Source organism: Equus przewalskii, chromosome 17, assembly GCF_037783145.1.
Source record: "Equus przewalskii isolate Varuska chromosome 17, EquPr2, whole genome shotgun sequence".
Taxonomy (NCBI): domain Eukaryota; kingdom Metazoa; phylum Chordata; class Mammalia; order Perissodactyla; family Equidae; genus Equus; species Equus przewalskii.
Window position 1 is genome coordinate 58,670,186 of NC_091847.1, and position 18,227 is coordinate 58,688,412.

The following is an 18,227-nucleotide window of genomic DNA, read 5'->3' on the forward strand; positions in this document are numbered from 1 at the left end:
CACACATTACTCTAAGACCTCACTTGAAAGCTGGTAATTTCCCTGAAATAGCCCATAGGGGAAGCATATGCGAGGCAACTCACAGCACACGGTTTGAATAGATGTGCCTATATAGTGAAATGCCAAGTGAGGAAGATATTAATAGGGACAGTGAATTCACGAGCAACTTCTTAACTTGCCTCAGAGCCTGGCCCTATTTTTGTCCAATTTTTATAACCTGTCTTATTGAAGGGAGGAAGAAATTTTACCCAGGACCAGACACTTGTCTCCTTGAAGTGTGAACTAATGGATGTGTTAGGTAAAGAGCAATGCAATTGCATATCTCTTTTATTATTTCATGGATTTAGAAAGTAGTAAAAAATTGTTGAGTAGCTAGAGGAGCTGTATCGATAGTGAGCAAGTCAGTTAACTTTTCTGTGTATCAGTGTTTTTAAGCAATTCAATTTTTTTTATTGTAATAGCATCATATAAATTTCAGGTGTACATCGTGATGTATTTCTAATTCTGTGTAGATTAAATCATGCTCACCACTCAAAGACTAATTACAATCCATCACCACACACATGTGCCTAATCGTGCCTTTCGCCCTCCTCCCTCCCCCCTTCCCCTCTGGTAACCACCAATCCAATCTCTGTTGCTATGAGTTTGTTTGTCATTGTTTTCAGTTTCTACTTATGAGTGACATCACACGGTATTTGAGTTTTTCCCTCTTACTTGTTTCACTTAGCAGAAGACCCTCAAGGTCCATCCATGTTGTCACAAATGGCTGGATTTCATCATTTCTTATGGCTGAGTAGTATTCCATTGTGTACATATACAACAATTTAGTTCTTAATTCCACAAATACTGATTGTCTGGTAAGTGCAAAACATTTTGCTAATCCCCGGGGTGGAGAAGTGGAGTGAGTGGTGAGAGGTAAGACTGGAAGGGTATGCGGATGCCAGATTTTAAAGGGCCCTGTGTGACGTACTAAGCAGTTAGGATTTATCTCTTTTAGTCTGTTAGGTGCCATTGAAGGATTCTAATCAAGGGAGGGGCTTGATTAGGCACGGCACTTAGAAATAACACTGTAACTAGTATACAGGATGGATGGAAAGAGAACAGATGTAGACATGGTTTGGAGACAATGGTAATTGATTGGACTGGAGATGATGGTAATCTGAACAATGACCATGTCAGTGGCGATGGAGAGAAAAGGATGGGTTTGGGAAACTGTTAGGAAGGTCAATTAGGAGCATTTATGATTAATTAGATGTGAAAGCTACGAAAGCAGCATGACTTGAGGGTGATTGATAGAATGATACAATGATTGATAGTGATTTCTGGCTCGTACAAATGTGGCATGTATGGAACTTACATAACCTTGGTTCACTTTTATAACAATAAAAGTAACTGTAACTAAGTAACTAAAAGATTGCTAACTTTGTCTATCAAGTTATACACACAAAGCAATAAAGTACAAGTTTCAAGTGTAATGTAAGCAAGGTTAAAAACTGGTTTCTGTTGTTTCACTTTTGCTAATAAACAGCTTGAGAAAACTGATCTAAATTGCCGGTCTTTATGGTTCATACTTACAAGAATAGCCTTCACTTCCCTACTGAAATGAGGAGCAGGCATATAGAAAATTCCATACAAAGCTTTGAGGTCTAACATGACATGACTTGATGGACTAAGGCATCTGAAAATCCAGTTTCTAACTCCAGAGAGCAAATGTTAGAAGCTAGAATTGATGAATACTTGACTTAAACTAATTCCTTGAATATCTAGCCATGCATTTTATGTCATCTATCATTGTGGTTTCTCAGCACTTAGAAATATGAGCTCTGAATAAAAATTTAGAGGACCACCTGTCTTCATGGCAGTATTCCAAGAATCCACAGCCTCATTTATGCTAACCACTAGCAGGAAATGCAGGCAGTCACCTTCTACTTGCCATTCTCAGATCCATTTTTCACAGGAGAGTAATGCAAAGAAACTAACCTTATGTTAAGGCAGATATAATAGAGTGCACTTCTTGTACATGGCAGCTTGGAATTAGGTGCTAGGATCTGAGGAGGCACTTAGGATCTGGTAAGGTAGACTCACGATAAATATCTTGTAATATCTCTTTCAACCATTTGATTTTGGAGCCTAATGCAGTGTAAGCTTTTTAGAGATGAGGTCACCCAGCAGTGAAGCAGACCAGAAGTATTAAGTTGCACTCTAGAATAGTTAAATAACAGGAAAGTAATCTCTTTTTGTTTAATTGGTGATTTTTTTTAAGTTGACAATTTTTTGTCGATTTCCTTTCTTACAGCTGTGAACTGAGCTCCTGAATTGTTACGTTATAAAGTAAAAAAGATAGAAGGTATGTCTTCTAACCAATGGAGTGTGTTTGAAATTTACTAGCATTATCACCAACAAAATAATAATAATAGATTGAGAGAGCAAATGACAGAAATTAATCACTCTAATTTTTGACCAGTGCCCATTGAAGTAATATAAAAATCTGTTCTCTCTCAGATCTTGCTTACTCATATCAGGGTAGTTTTCTCCACCTGAGAAAACTGAATTACCTGAATGATTAGTAATCGGGTGTGTTGGTCAAGTGCAAGGTTGAACAGTTAAAGAGACTAGAAAAAGGTTTTCTAAATCTACTTTATTAAAGACTTACCTGGAACCTTTAAAAAGTACAGATTATAGCATCTTCCAGCCATACTGGATCAGAATTGCAGTGGGGGGAATGTGGCTGGGAATCTGTATTTCTTTTCTTTCTTTTTTTTCTTGAGGAATATTTTCTCTGAGCTAACATCTGTCGGCAATCTTTCTTTTGTTGTTGTTGAAGAAGATTAGCCCTGAGCTAACATCTATGCCAATCTTCCTCTTTTTTATAAGTGGGATGCCTCCACAGCATGGATGATGATTTGTGCAAGTCCATTCTCACGATCTGAACCTGCGAACCCTGGTATCCAAAGTGGAGCACACAAAACTTAAACCACTCAGCCCCAGGGCTGACCCAGGAATATGTATTTTTAACAACAGAGCTAGGGGAATCTTGTACAATCAGACAAGTCATGAAACAATGGACTGAGCCAATCCTCAGAAACAGTTTGGAGATGGACTTAGCTTTAGTGATTCATTCCCCCCACGTCCCCACACTCTCATGCTTCAGAACCACAGGACAATCTGTATATTCTCCATCAAAACATCATTGCCAAAAGAAACCAGGATCAAAATGAAAAGACAACCCACTAACTGAGAGAAAATATTTGCAAATCGTATATCTGACAAGGGGTTAATCTCCACAGTATATAAAGATCTCACACAACTGAACAACAAAAAAACAAACAACCTGATCAAAAAATGGGCAGAGGATGTGAACAGACATTTGTCCAAAGAAGATATACAGATAGCCAACAGGCACATGAAAAGATGTTCAACATCACTAATCATCAGGCAAATGCAAATCAAAACTACACTGAGATATCACCTTACACCTGTTAGAATGGCTATAATAACCAAGACAAAAAATAAATGTTGGAGAGGTTGTGGAGAAAAGGGAACCCTCATATACTGCTGGTGGGAATGCAAACTGGTGCAGCCACTATGGAAAACAGTATGGAGATTTCTCAAAAAGTTAAAATTACAAAAACCATATGATCTAGCTATCCCACTACTGGGTATTTATCCAAAGAACTTGAAACCAACCATTCAAAGAGACTTATGCACCCCTATGTTCATTGCAGCATTATTCGCAATAGCAAAGACGTGGAAGAAACCCAAGTGTCCTTCCTCAGATGAATGGATAAAGACGACGTGGTGTATGCATACAATGGAATACTACTCAGCCAAAATAAAAGAGAAAATCATCCCATTTTCAACAACATGGATGGACCTTGAGGGTATGATGTTAATCTAAATAAGCGAGAGAGAGAGAGAGAGAGAGAGAGAGAGAGAGAGAGAGAGAGAGAGAGAGAGAGAGAGAAAGACAAACACCATGTGATTTTACTCACATGTGGAAGATGAACAAACACACAAAGGGAACAGTTTAATGGTTACCAGGGGGAAAGGGTTTAGGGGGTGGGCACAAGGGATGAAGGCGTGCACTTATATGGTGAGCGACAAACAATAATGCGCAACTGAAATTTTACAATGCTATAAACTATTATGTCCTCAAAAAAAAAAAACCCCCGTCATTGCCATACTTGGCCTACTTTTTCCTCCTGCTCACAGAATTCATCAGATTACAATCTGCATAGGCCTTTGCTACTTTTTGTCATAGTAAGACTGTGAGTACATTTTTCACTCACAACTCTTGTGATCTAGGATTCATGCTGCTGGGCCCTACATGCAGCTTTCAGGAAATACAGAAGTTTAAAATCTGGTTAATTCTGACTTTGTACATTTAGTACATTGAGATATGCTCGTTCTTTTTGCCCCTTCATAAGTATACACAGGGTATAAGATAGTGGAATAATTGCCCAGACTGTCTTTTTTGTTATCTTTTTAAGTACCAGCAGATGCCAAACAGTTACTTCTTGGGTATGGCTCATTTTGCACATTCTAAGTTTATTTTTTTAAGATATGATGATATTTTAATTTGATATCTAAAAATTCACTATCAGATCTTTCATTTAGCCAAACTACCAACCTAATATGAATTTTCTATGGGCTCAATTAGCAAGCAATGTTACAGAAATGGTAAGGTCTCATCATTCTGAAACTTACACACAAAAACACAAAGTGAAATATTTTCTTCTTCAAAGTGATTTTTCTATTAAAAATCTAACTTAGAACAAGATTTAATTTTTATGAAATACTTACAAAATGCCTTCTAATATAGTGTCAGGAGAACAAGACTTATCTTACATCTCTATCCCATAAAATCTTCTTTTAATGAAGGCGTGCTCAGTTCTCAATTTTTTTCCTCTGCTTCTTCATAATGAGGATGAACTCATTCTTTTTCGGCTACTTTTATTTAGTATTAAGGAGGAAGGCATGTAGCCAGACAGTTGTTTATTAGTCATTCAATATCTCTTACCTTGTGATCCAACAGTTTTTAGTGATGAAAGATCATATTTCACATCATTTTCCAAATTATACTTACTGAATACATGAATTCTGAGTCCAAATGGCAGTGTTTAAGGACTCATTTGGAAGTTGAGACATGTCTGGTATCATGTAAGTACAATAAACTCTTATAAAAGATAGTCCTGTTACAAGCTAGGCTCCACATACGCTTGAATGCTCAGTCAAACTCATTTTAGCACCGTATTCTGGAAAAAACTGCAGGCATTTACAAAGGAAACACTGCTGTTTATTATTTAACACACACTTCCACAGTAAGGGCAGTATTTTCAGGAGGGTGACTTGGTGTCAAATGATGGATCCTTCAGTCTTCTGTCTTTGTGATTTTCAAATCCACATATTTCTGTATATAACTTCAGTGCCATACTATTTGGCTCTTGATATTTCTTTTCAAAAGATACTGAAGGCCAAATCAAAAGATTTGAAGGCGTTAGCTTTCAAAAGATAATGAAGAGGATCCTTGAAACATGGCCTCCTGACAATGGGAGACAATTTTTCACCCCAGGGAGGTGCGAACTTTTCAAGTTGTTTGGTTTCGTTTGATTGAATGGGATGATCTTCTCCTTTAGAGTTGATGTGGTCATATTTCATAACACAACTGGAGCAAAAGATAGCAAATACAGAAAAGCAGAAAGTCAAACCTTTGGTTATAAATGTTTCTTATGGCAGTGACCCTTTGTGAATTTTAAAATTGAATTTAAGACCCCTTTTTGTCATTCTCCACATTTTCAATTTAAGTAAGTAAGTCTGCCCCTAGAGACACGGTGTTTTATTATTTGACAAAGCATTTTAATTACGTGTTTGTGAGCCCAAGACTAAAATAGGATGGTGGGGGGGATGGCATAAGTTACTATTTGCCAGAGGCAATCTTGAAAACAAATGACTTTTCTTATATGATCTTAAAATATACCAATTGCAGAAGATATATGTTAAAGATGCAAAATACATGTGCATTCACATATTTATTTATAATATATAGTTTATAAATTTGCTTAAACTTTTTTTCACCAAAGGGAGCAGAATAAAAGCTATGTTTATGTTTGAAAATATTAACTGTCCAAAGAGCTACATTATTTACAAAAACTAAAATTGTACTTTTGTGTATTATTTGACATAAGTATATTATGGAGAAATACATATTTTTTAAAACTGTATCCTTTTTTTTATTTTGAGGAAGATTAGCCCTGAGCTAACATCTGCTGCCAATCTTCCTCTTTTTGCTGAGGAAGACTGGCCCTAGGCTAATATCCGTGCCTATCTTCCTCTGCTTTATCTGTGGGAAGCCCTACCACAGCATGGCCTGCCAAGCGGTGCCATGTCTGCACCTGGGATCCGAACCGGCGAACCCCGGGCCGCTGAATCGGAATGTGCGCACTGAACCGCTGCGCCACCGGGCCGGCCCCAAAACTGTATACTTTTATAGCATTAATTTCTTAATATAACAGGCGCTAGATACAATCTACAAAACCGTATCATTCCCAAGACTTTCTAATAAAAGTAAATTGTCATTCAGTTGGGCCACCATTTACTAATAACTGTTCATGTAAAGAAACTATATGAGATACAAAGGTGAACAAGGGGCACCATATTTGGGCAAGCAGCACACACAAAAATTATAGTTCATCTTTCTGAGAATAATGGATAATTTTGCTAAGAATGAACAAAATATATATTTTTATTTGTCTTTCTCTCAAAATGAAACTCTTTGATTTTTTCCTGATAATAAAGTGAAAACATCTTCATAATAAAGACAATTCAAGCAAACACTGCTCTGTGTAGTAGTGAGGGAACCTCATCCTTCTTGAACTTCCCTACCTGTCAACCTCTCCCTCCACCCCACCCTCGCTCCAGGGCTCCCACTCCACAAAGGTGATAAAAGTTTGATGCCTGCGTACACATGTCTATGTGCGTATGTTCTTGCACAAGTATGTACTTGCACGGGCAGCACTTGCTGTGGAGTTCAGTGTCTGGCGTGCGGTAAGCACTCAAGACACGTAAGCTAAAATCATATAGATCTCTGATGTGTTTTAATGGAAATTTAACGTTCATTTTATTGTATCTTAATTTGTTAACCAAGTTCCTCTTTCTTTTTTATTTTTTATCGAGGTATAATATCACACAACACTATATAAATTCCAGGTGTCCAATATGGTGATTCAATATTTGTATATGTTGCAAAATGATCACCACAATAAGTCTAGTTAACATCCGTCAGCATACATAGTTACAGAATTTTTTTCTTATGATGACAACTTTTAAGATGCACTCTCTTAGCAACTTTCAAATATGCAATATAGTGTCCTTAAGTACAGTTGCCATGCTGTGTGTTATATCCCCATGACTCATAAATGAGTCTTATAACTGGAAGTTTGTCCCTTTGGACCACCTACTCCCATTTCACCCACCCCACCCTCACCCTCCACCTCTGGCAATGATCAATCTGTTTTTTGTATCTATGAGCTTAGGGTTTTTTTTTTTAGATTCCACATATAGCTGAGATCATAGAATATTTGTCTTTCTCTATCCAACTTACTTCACTTTGTGTAATATCCTCAAGGTCCATCCATGTTGTCACAGACGGCAAGATTTTCTTCTTTTTTATGGATGAATGATATTCCATTGTATGTATATACCACATTTCTTTATCCATTCATCCACCAATGGACACTGATGTTGTTTCCATGTCTCGGCTACTGCAAATGCTGCAGTGAACATGGAGGTGCAGATATCTTTTGAAGTTAGTGTTTTCGTTTCCTCAGATCAATACCCAGAAGAGGAATTACTGGATCATATGGTAGTACTATTTTTAATTTTTTGAGGAACCTTCATATTGTTTCCCATAGTGATCGCCCCAATTTACATTCCCATCAACAATGCACATGGGTTCCCTTTTCTCCACATCTTTGCAGCATTTGTTATCTCTTATCTTTTTTATAATAACCATTCTAACAGGTGTGAGGTGATATCTCATTGTGGGTTTGATTTACATTTCCCTGATGATTAGTGACATGAGCACCTTTTCATGTACCTGTTGGCCATCTGTATGTCTTCTTTGGGAAAATGTCTATTCAGATCTTTTGCCCATTTTTTAAACAGATTGTTTTTTTGCTATTGAGCTGTATAAATTCTTTGTATATTTTGGATATTAACTCATTAGCAGATATATGATTTGCAAATATTTTCTCCCATTCAGTAGGTTGCCTTTTCATTTTGTTGGTGGTTTCCTTTGCTGTGAAGAAGTTTTAGTTTGGTGTAGTCCCACTTGTTCATTTTTGCTTCTGTTGCCTTTGCTTTTGGAGTCAAATTAAAAAAATCATCACCAAGACTCAAGGGAAAGAGCTTGCTGTCTATGTTTTCTTCTAGAAGTTTTAGATTTCAGGTCTTACATTCAAGTCTTTAATCCATTTTGAGTTCATTTTTGCATATGAGGAAGATGATGATCCAGTTTTATTCTTTTGCATGTGGCTGTCCAGTTTTCCCAACACTATTTTTTGAAAAGACTATCCTTTCCCCGTTGTATATTCTTGGCTCCTTTGTTGTAAATTAATTGACTATAAATGCGTGGGTTTATTTCTGGGCTCTCTCTTCTGTTACACTGATCTATGTGTCTATTTTTATGCAAATACCATTCTGTTTTGATTACTATAGCTTTGTAATATAGTTTGAAATCAGGGACCATGATGTCCCCAGCTTTGTTCTTCTTTCTCAAGATTGCTTTGGAGATTTGGGGTCTTTTATGATCCCACGCAAATTTTAGGATTGTTTCTTCTACTTTGTGAAAAATGCCTCTGGAATTTTGATAGGGATTGATTGCATCAAATCTGTAGATTGCTTTGGGTAGTATGAACACTTTAGCAATATTACTTCTTCCAATCCGTGAGCTTGGAATACCTTTTCATTTACGTGTCTTCTTCAATTTCTTTCATCAGTGTCTTATAGTTTTCACTGTACAGGTCTTTTACCTCTTTGATTAAACTTGTTCCTAGATATTTTATTCTTTTTGATGTAATTGTAGATAGGATTTTTTTTAAAATTTCTGTTTCTGGTAGTTTGTTATTAGTATATAGAAACTCATCTGAGTTTTGTATATTGATTTTGTATGCTGCAGCCTTATGAATTCATTTATTAATTCTAACAGTTTTTTGGTAGAGTCTTTAGGGTTTTCTGCATATATCATGTAATCTGCAAATAGTGACAGTTTTACTTCTTCCTTCCCAATTTAGATGAGTTTTATTTCTTTTTCTTGCCTAATTGCTCTGGCTAGGACTTCCAATACTATGTTGAATAAAAGTGGTGAGAGAAAGCATCATTGTCTAATTCTTGAACTTAAAGGAAAAGCTCTCAGCTTTTCTCCATTTAGTATGACATTAGTTGTGGGCCTATCATATATGAGACTTTATTATGTTGAGGTATGTTCCCTCTATACACACTTTGTTGAGTTTTTATCATAAATGGACGTTGAATTTTGTTGACTGCTTTTTCTGCATCTATTGAGATGATCATATGATTTTTATTTTCTATTTTGTTAATGTGGTGTATCATGTTGATTGATGTTGTGGATGTTGAATAATCCTTGCATCACTGGAATAAATTCCACTCTTCATCGTGTATGATCTTTTTAACATGTTGTTGAATTAGGTTTGATAATATTTTGTTGAGGATTTTTCCATTTATGTTCATCAAGGATATTGGCCTGTAATTTTCTTTTCTTATGATGTCCTTGTCTGGTTTTGGTATCCGGGTGATGCTGGCCTCGTAAAATGAATTTGGAAGTATTCTCCCCTCTTCTATTTTTTGGAAGAGTTTAAGAAAGATTGATATTAATCCTTCTTTGAATGTTTGGTAGAATTCACCAGTGAAGTCATCTAGTCCTGGACTTTTGTTTCTTGGGAGGCTTTTGGTTACTGATTCAATCTCCTTACTAGTAATTGGTCTGCTCAGATTTTCTATTTCTTCATGATTCAAATCTTGGAAGGTTGTATGTTTCTAAGAATTTATCCATCTTTTTCTAGGTTGTCCAATTTGTGGACATATAATTGTTCATAGCAGTCTCTTATAATCCTTTGTATTTCTATCAATTGTAATGTCTCCTCTTTCATTTCTGATTTTATTTATTTCAGTTCTCTCTCTTCTTGGTGAGTTTAGCTAAAGGTTTGTCTTTTTTTTTTTTTTTTTTTTTTTTTTGTAGTTTAGCAATCATTCATTGGGAATTCACTGAGAACCAAATTGTTCTTGCTTTTCCTGTCACCTCCAATTCTTTTTGTCACAGGATTGAGGAAGATAATTAGCCCCCTACGGAGTCATAAACAAAGATAAGTTAGGGAGCATATATTAAATTTCATTTAGTGTTCTTCCCCTAGTTCCATTAGAATAATTATTTATCTTGTAACCTGATTCAGTGGTTGGTTGAGGGTGCATTTCAGTGTTAACTCAAATACTGGTTTGGATCTTTTCTACTTCCTGGAAAAGTCCAGGCAGCCCTTGTTTACGTCCCAAATGCATTCCTGGAAACCACACCATGTAGGGATCTGTGGTGACACAGATCAATTTCCTTCTTCAGATAAGTGTTATAACTGAGGATCATAGTCCTTTTCCGGCTTCTAGAGTCTGCCCACATTCATTGGCTCATGATCCCCTTCCATCTCTAAAGTCAACAATGGCCAATCATGTCTTTCTCAAGATGATTTTAGAATTTAAAAAATATATATATTTACTTATTTATTTTAGGTTTTTTTTTCTTTTTGAGGAAGATTATGCCTGAGTTAACGTCTGCTGCCAATCCTCCTCTTTTTGCTGAGGAAGGCACTGAGTTAAGATCCGTGCCCATTTCTTCTTCTTTATATGTGGGATGACCACCACAGCACGGCTTGACAAGCAGTGAGTAGGTCTGTCTGCACCTGGGATCCTAACTGGCGAACCCTGGGCTGCCAAAGCAAAACATGCGAACTTAACTGCTGCACCACTGGGCCAGCCCCATAACATTTTTTTTAATTTGTTTTTAACCTGTAATATGGCAGGAATTTCTGTTCACATAAAATCATATAGATCTCTCATATATTTTAACGAACAGTTAGCATTCATTTTATTGTTGTATCTTAATTTGTTAATCCAATCCCTCTTGAGGAACATTTCAGTGGCTTAAAATAATTTTTGCGATAATAACAATGGTAAATATTGCCCTCCAAAAATACTGAACTAATTTATACTACCACTGACAATATATGAGAAAACCTATTTACTCACACTGTCATCAATACCTGGCATTACCAGTACTTTTATATTTTTGCTACTCTGATGGACAAAAGATGGTATCACATTAATTGGCATTTTTGTTGGTCATACTTCATATGATTACTGGTCATGGATTTTCTTTGGGATTGCCTTTTCATGTCATGCAACCATTTCTTCCTATGGAATTGTTTGTGTATTTCTGGTATGTGTTATTTCTTTACATATTATGAACATTAACTGTATGTCTCCCACCTAGGTTGCAAATATTTTTCTTCAGTGATTCATTTGTCTTTTGATTTTGTATATTCTTCCATACAAATATGCGTCAACTCTCTTTATTTTTTTATGCTCTATGACCTTTCGATGTCAATCTAGAAAAGCTTTCCACTTCAAATTTAGATAATACTTGCTCTTATAGTTTTCCAGCTCCAGTTTTATTACTTTTACAGCTTTTTTACACTTAAATCTAATCCATCTGTTCTATCTGAACTATTCTCATTCATCTATCCTTTTAGATAAATTGAACATTCTGGTTTTATGTATCTATTTATTTTGGTCAAAATGAATAATATGTATGGATTGATTTGGAAGAGTATTTTACCAGTTTTGTCTTCCTACCCATAGCAGAAATATGATATGCATTTCCATGTATTTAAGTTTTTCTGTATGTCCTTCCACAAAGCTTACCAATTCTTTATATGGCTCCTGCATATTTCTGAAATTATGCAATATTTTTTCAGATATCTCTCTCAAAACTCTTGGGAAGAATTGGCTTTGGTGACATTCCTCACCTCTGAACAAGTCATCAGTGCTACACCATAGCATTCTATTTGGGTAGGCCCAATGAGGCTACCAATGAGGAACTCTGATAAGGCCAGGAACAGGGGAGGGTACACAGGTTGGTGGTACCCCCAATCCGAATCACATGACTGAGCAGGATTATTATGCATGAGGTTGGGGTAGAGTCCTAAAAGAATAGATGCTAGGTAGACAAAGTCAAGTTCTGGAAAAACCGGAGAATAGCTATTATATTTTTTCAGACAATTTCATTCAGACGTTGGGTTAATTACTTGAGCTGTCTGGTATTATAGATAATCTGATCATGCACAATAGATCTGGATAGGATTATAAACATTTTATTCAGTATTTCCTACATATTTCAGACCAAATACAGCACAGATGTGAGTACTATGGGACCAAAAATGAGAGAAGAATTTTATACCAAATTTTTCTTTCTTTTTCTAAACTATGATTAATCTAAAATACTAGCTCATCCCCATGTAAATCTTTAATACCAGCCACACCAGCTCCTCTCTCTACCTTGGTAATTATCACTTCTGCCTCCACTATCTCATCAAAAATTAGTGAACTAGAATAAAGAAACCTAGACTGTCACAGCAAATTAACATATTCACAAAGTTTTATACCAAATTGAGATTATTTTAGAGAATGCTTATCTCTTCACTTTTATCTCTATTTTACTTAATATTAATTTTTGCTTAATTTTTCTTTTTACTGGGGAAACACAAGAAAAGGAAGATTTTCAAATTTCTTTATTTTGTTCTCCTATAAGGTTTCTCTCTCTTTTCTGTGCATGTGTGTCTAATTTTTGTTACATGGCACTTCTCTGAAAATTTTCTTGTGGCCACATTTTAATTATAGGATTCAAATTTAGTATCACTTGAAGGTTGTAAATATGTGTCCAGGGACTTAGGATAAGAGTTAAAAAATTAAATCAATATTTTCATTTCCATCTTGGGTCAGACACCAGTGACGAGAACAAATGACCTAATGACGAAGGTTCAAACTAGGTTACGATTAATGGTTAATTGCTTCTCCATGGAAATAAAAATGATGAATGTTAGTCTATAAATTGATTTCTGCAGATCCGCAGTGCTATATTGATACTTCTGAATCATTTCTGAGGTGTTTTGCTTGTGCTTAATAAAATAGGAACCTAAGGCAAGTAGCAGTTTACAGAAGAAGACTATTAACTAGCATAGATTGAGTTATAAGCCTCCTATTTGTATTCCTCAGGGGATATGGACTGATAAAAATTTAATCTTTGGCACATTTTATAGGCTAGAAAGGAACATATCACTTAGCTGTGCATATTCGAAGATGTGCTATCTCAAAACACAAGAGAGAATCCAGAAATACTTCACCCTAAGAGAAAAGGGGATATCGTGAAATGTTTAAAAATCAATGAAGATGCTCCTTAAGAAACCAGTAGTTATGGAATGTCCAATATTTGGAAGTGATGCCCTTAATATCATCATATGATAGATTGATTATTAAACAAAGTTAAAATAGCAAACAATAATAATAGTAAATAGTATTGCATGTGAATAACCAGAATTTTTTTTGTTTCATTTTTGAAGAAAATAATAAAATTACAGTTACAGGCATTTATATTTTAATTAAATAGAAGAAAATATTGAATTTGTTTTTTCCCTTTTTTTAATTAATAAAATTTGTTTTCTAAAGCAACTTTAGCTTCCCAGCAAAATTGAGTGGAAAGTCCAGTCCCGGTCCCTGCATGTGCCCAGCCTCCCACACTATCAACTGTGCCCACCACAGTGGTACTTTTGTTATAATTGATGAACCTATATTGACAGATTATTACTCCCCAAAACCCATAGTTTACATTCGGGTTCACTCTTGGTAGTGTGAATTCTATGGGTTTTGACAAATGTATAACAGCATGTATCCATCATTGTAATATCACGTAGAATGATTTCACTGCCCTAAAAATCCTCTGTGCTCTGCTTATTAATTCCTTTGTCCCCCCCTAATCCCTGGCAGCAACTAATCTTTTTACCATCTCCAGTTTCACCTTTTCCAGATTGTCACATGTTTGGAATCATATAGTAGGTACCCTTTTCAGATTGGCTTCCTCCCCTTAATAATACGTGCTTAAGTTTCCTCCATGTCTTTTCATGGCTCGAGTGCTCATTTTTTTTTTAGCACCGAATAATATTCCACTGTCTGAATGTACCACAGGTCCCACAGCTAATTTATCCACACATGTACTGAAGGACATCTTGGTTGCTTCCAGGTTTTGGCAATTATGAAAAAAACTGCTATAAACATCCACGTGTAGGTTTTTACGTGGACATAAACATACGTTTTCAAATCATTTGAGTAAATGCCAAGGAACATGTTTGCTGGATCATATAATAATAGCGTGTTCTGTTTTGTAAGAAACAGCCAAACTGTCTTCCAAGTGGTTGAATCATTTGCATTCCCACTGGCAATGAATGAGAAGTGGTGTTGCTCCACATCCTTGCCAGCATTTAGTGTTGTCACTGCTTTGGATTTTGGCCATTCTAATAAGTGTGTAGTAGAATCTGATTTTAATTTGAAATTTCCTAATGACATGTGATGTTGAGCATATTTTCATATGCTTACTTGCCAACTATATATATATCTTCTTTGGTGAGGTGTCTGTTCAGGTTTATACCCATTTTTAAATTAGATTCTTCATTTTCTTCTTGTTGAATTTTAAGAGTTCTTTGTATATTTTGGATAATGTTTCTTTATCAGATGTGTCTTTTGAAAATATTTTCTTCCAGACTGTGGCTTATCTTCTCATTCTCTTAAGGTTTTGTTTTTAGCACTGCCACAGATTTATTCTTTTTGTCAATCTTTACTGTCATTGAAATTCGATCATGGGAGAGAGACAAGATAAACATGGGTGTTTAGTGGAGTATTTTGAACCAAAAGTCCAATTCCTTTTGAACAACAAGGAGTAGGAAAAAACAATACTACTTTCAGAAATATTTGCTTATTTAAGTTTATTTTGTTTTTGCTGTCTTATATTGAGTGCTTTACTGTGAGCCACACTCAGCGATAAATTCTTTATATACATTCTCTCATTTAATCTTCGTCTAACCTTCAAAGACAGGCATCACCATTCTCCTCTTATAGAAAGGAAACTGAAGTTCAGGAAAGTTAAATTACTTGCCCAGTTCACGCAGCTAGTAAAAGATGGATTTGAATGATCACCTATAGCTGATGGTGCCAGACACTATACACTAAAAACTCTACGCACTACTTCTCTATTCTCTTTCTAAATTAACACCATCATTTTCCATATCTAGTACATTTATCTGCAAACACGTATTATTATTTCCTGTTATGGGCTGGGTACTTTTTCTAGATGTCGAGCTTATATAGATGAATAAGACACGATCTGCGTACATTCTTGTCCTCGAGGAACTCGTAGATCAAAGGAAGGTAGACAAGCAAGCTGTTAAATTATAGTACAGCTAATGCGATGCAAACAGGCCCGTGGTAACCTAGAGGCTGAATATTTATAACAGATTAGCCCATCAATATTTGAGATTAAAGTGAATAAAAAGTAAATATGCTAAAATAATTTTTATTATTTTACACATAGGACAGAGAAGAAAACATTTCCTTTAATTTGGACTGAATAGAATATGAAGAAATACTGAGCCCCCTGGCCTGATTGGAAATACTGGACCGTCAGATCCCCTCGCAGTCCTGATCATTGTTCAGCCAGTCACGTATCATTCCATCACAGTAAAGTGATGCTGATGAAGACAGGTTAAACCAGTCCGAGTACATGGGGGATAGGTAACATGCTTTTCTCTTGTTTTCATTCTAGGCAAAAATACTTCGCTTGATCATGAAGAAGGAATTAGATTCTTTTTGGGATCAAACCGAGGTATTTCCCTACCACTCTTCTGAGTATGAATATTACTCTATTAAAAAAATCACAAATCCTAAAATTTTCCACCTAGCCTTACGCTTTATTGGAAATACAGCCAGGAAAACACTTCAAAAGTGTCCAACCTTACATGGTTTCTTAATTCTACAGTAACCTCAGACTTTCAGAGTCTGTTCCTGCCTTAAATATTCTGAGAATGCACGTTGTTTCTTTTTAGACCCAGGGCAAGTCAAAAATACCTTAAGACACCAAAGATCACAGAAGTGAGTTATATCCATGCCATCATAGTAAGCATTATGCCCTCGTTATAGCCTTTTTTCAGAGACAATCTGGCTTTGTAATAGACATATTTTAAGTAATAGAACTTAATAATATGGTAACTGAGAAGGAGGATTCAATGGCTTTCCGACAGGCAACTTTACAATGTATGAAAACATAAGTGAAGATTAATTCTGTGTATGTGAAGCTGATAGAGATTAGGTGTTTTCATAAGGTGACCAGGCTTAAGAGGTAATTGATTAAAAAATTAACTGGGAACCCTGGCTTCAATCACAAGGGTTAGGAATAGTTGATGCATTAGATATTATGAGACAACTTGGATTTTATGAACTATTAAAATATTTTGCCAAAAGAAAATTGACCAATCTCATAATGGTATAAGCAACCATTATAATGTTAATGGTTTCAGAAAATAGTTTAAGAATTGCATATAATAATATGTATGGCACGGGATTATTTTGTTTGTGGAATATTGGTTTAGTTTAACATTTAATCCTCAAGACATGTTTGGAATCCTGCTTCTTTGGTAAAGTTCAATGTAGAATTTAAAGATTGCAGAATGTCCTTGTAACTCATAGGACCAGACAAAGAACAGAGATAAACATCTGTGGTTAGCGAGGTCTTGAATTCTCTTAAAGGTCTTGATCACCAAAGGTTAGACAGAAAGCAAAAACTCAAGTCAGTTATTTTTTTTCTCCTTGGCTGATGCAGAAAAACTGTTTGGAGAGGAAGTTAAAAAACGGGCAATTGTGAAATGTGCATGATATCAATCATTTCCACAGGTAATTTTACCAATGAGAAATTAGAAGTTTTAAAAATTCCAATTGAATTACTTGGTTGTGCAGGTCTACATTTTCTAACACACAAGTAAATAACAAGATGTGTGGTTAGGAGGATTTAACCTCATGCCACATGTTTGTTTGTGTGGCATAAAGTGAAACTGACTGGCCTCAACAGCCAGGGAGTTACATGTGCGGTAACTTGAGGAAACCACACTGTGCAGCAAAAGGAAGTTAAAGGAGTTAGAAAGCAAAATTAATTTACAGCCTTGCCAGCTTTACATTGTTCTTAACGAACATCACTTAATGCTATCATAGAATATATTTTCATAAGGCAACATCTCTTAGTGACCAGTTTAATGGTATAGAGAACCATTTTCCTATGGTTTTCCTGTTCTTACTCTACATTATCTTCTGGAGTGATCTTATACACACTTGTGGCTTCAACGATTGACTGTGTTCTAAGACTTCCAAAATCTTGACTCCCAGTCTAGCTCCTTAGCATATCAAAGACATGCTGCCCTCTGGCTGTCCTCATTTGGATGTCCCGTGAACACCTCAAACACATCCCAAACAATATGCATCTTCTAAATCTTCCTTCCAGGCTCCAAATCTGCTTCTCTTCCTGTGCTCCTGGTCTCAGTAAATAATACTACTATTCACCCATGCAGTCAAACATTAAATCTAATCATCATCCTGATTCCTCCCTCTTTCCCACATTCAATGAGCCAGCAACTGGCAATGAACTGCCAATTCTATTGCTTAACTGTGTCTCAAAACTCTTTGCTTCTCTCCAATCTCAATACCATTACAATAAATCAGACCCTCAACCAACTTTTCCTGGATTCCTGCAACAGTTTTTTAATTATTGAAAATACCATTTATGTACAATTTTTTAGGGATGTCCTCATAATGGAGCCATCATTATTATGATATTTATTATACTAAAGCAGACTGTATCCTATGCCTTGGTTTTAAACAAAAGTTTGGTATTGGTCTTTCGCTGTGAATGACTAATCTAGGAGTCAAAGTCCCATCCCTGCATATGGCTAAAACTGTATATAAGCAACGTGTACACAGTACCCATTAGTGATCCTTCATCGCAACTGTGAAGTCAAGCAACTATTGATGGATCCCAAAACACAACTTTGAGAGCTTGGATTTTAACTCAAGTT

At 35.8% G+C, this 18,227-nt stretch overlaps 2 long non-coding RNA genes across 3 annotated transcripts in view; one reads left to right on the forward strand and one right to left on the reverse strand.

Annotated features, from left to right (window-relative positions):
- LOC103553715 (uncharacterized) overlaps positions 1-18,227 on the forward strand; it is a 181,842-nt gene that overhangs the window by 148,299 nt on the left and 15,316 nt on the right. The window contains exons 6-8 of one of the 2 annotated variants that reach the window (XR_011528815.1): positions 2,297-2,347; positions 3,726-3,881; positions 15,701-15,900. This is a non-coding gene — a long non-coding RNA (uncharacterized lncRNA). Of the gene's footprint in view, positions 1-2,296; positions 2,348-2,874; positions 2,949-3,725; positions 3,882-15,700; positions 15,901-18,227 lie in introns of those variants that run through there. The other variant, XR_011528816.1, reaches the window with a different exon arrangement.
- On the reverse strand, positions 5,275-8,951 carry LOC139076826 (uncharacterized). Its single transcript, XR_011528818.1, has 2 exons — positions 7,601-8,951; positions 5,275-5,665 (listed from the first exon to the last, which is right to left on the reverse strand). It is a non-coding gene; the product is annotated as an uncharacterized lncRNA (long non-coding RNA).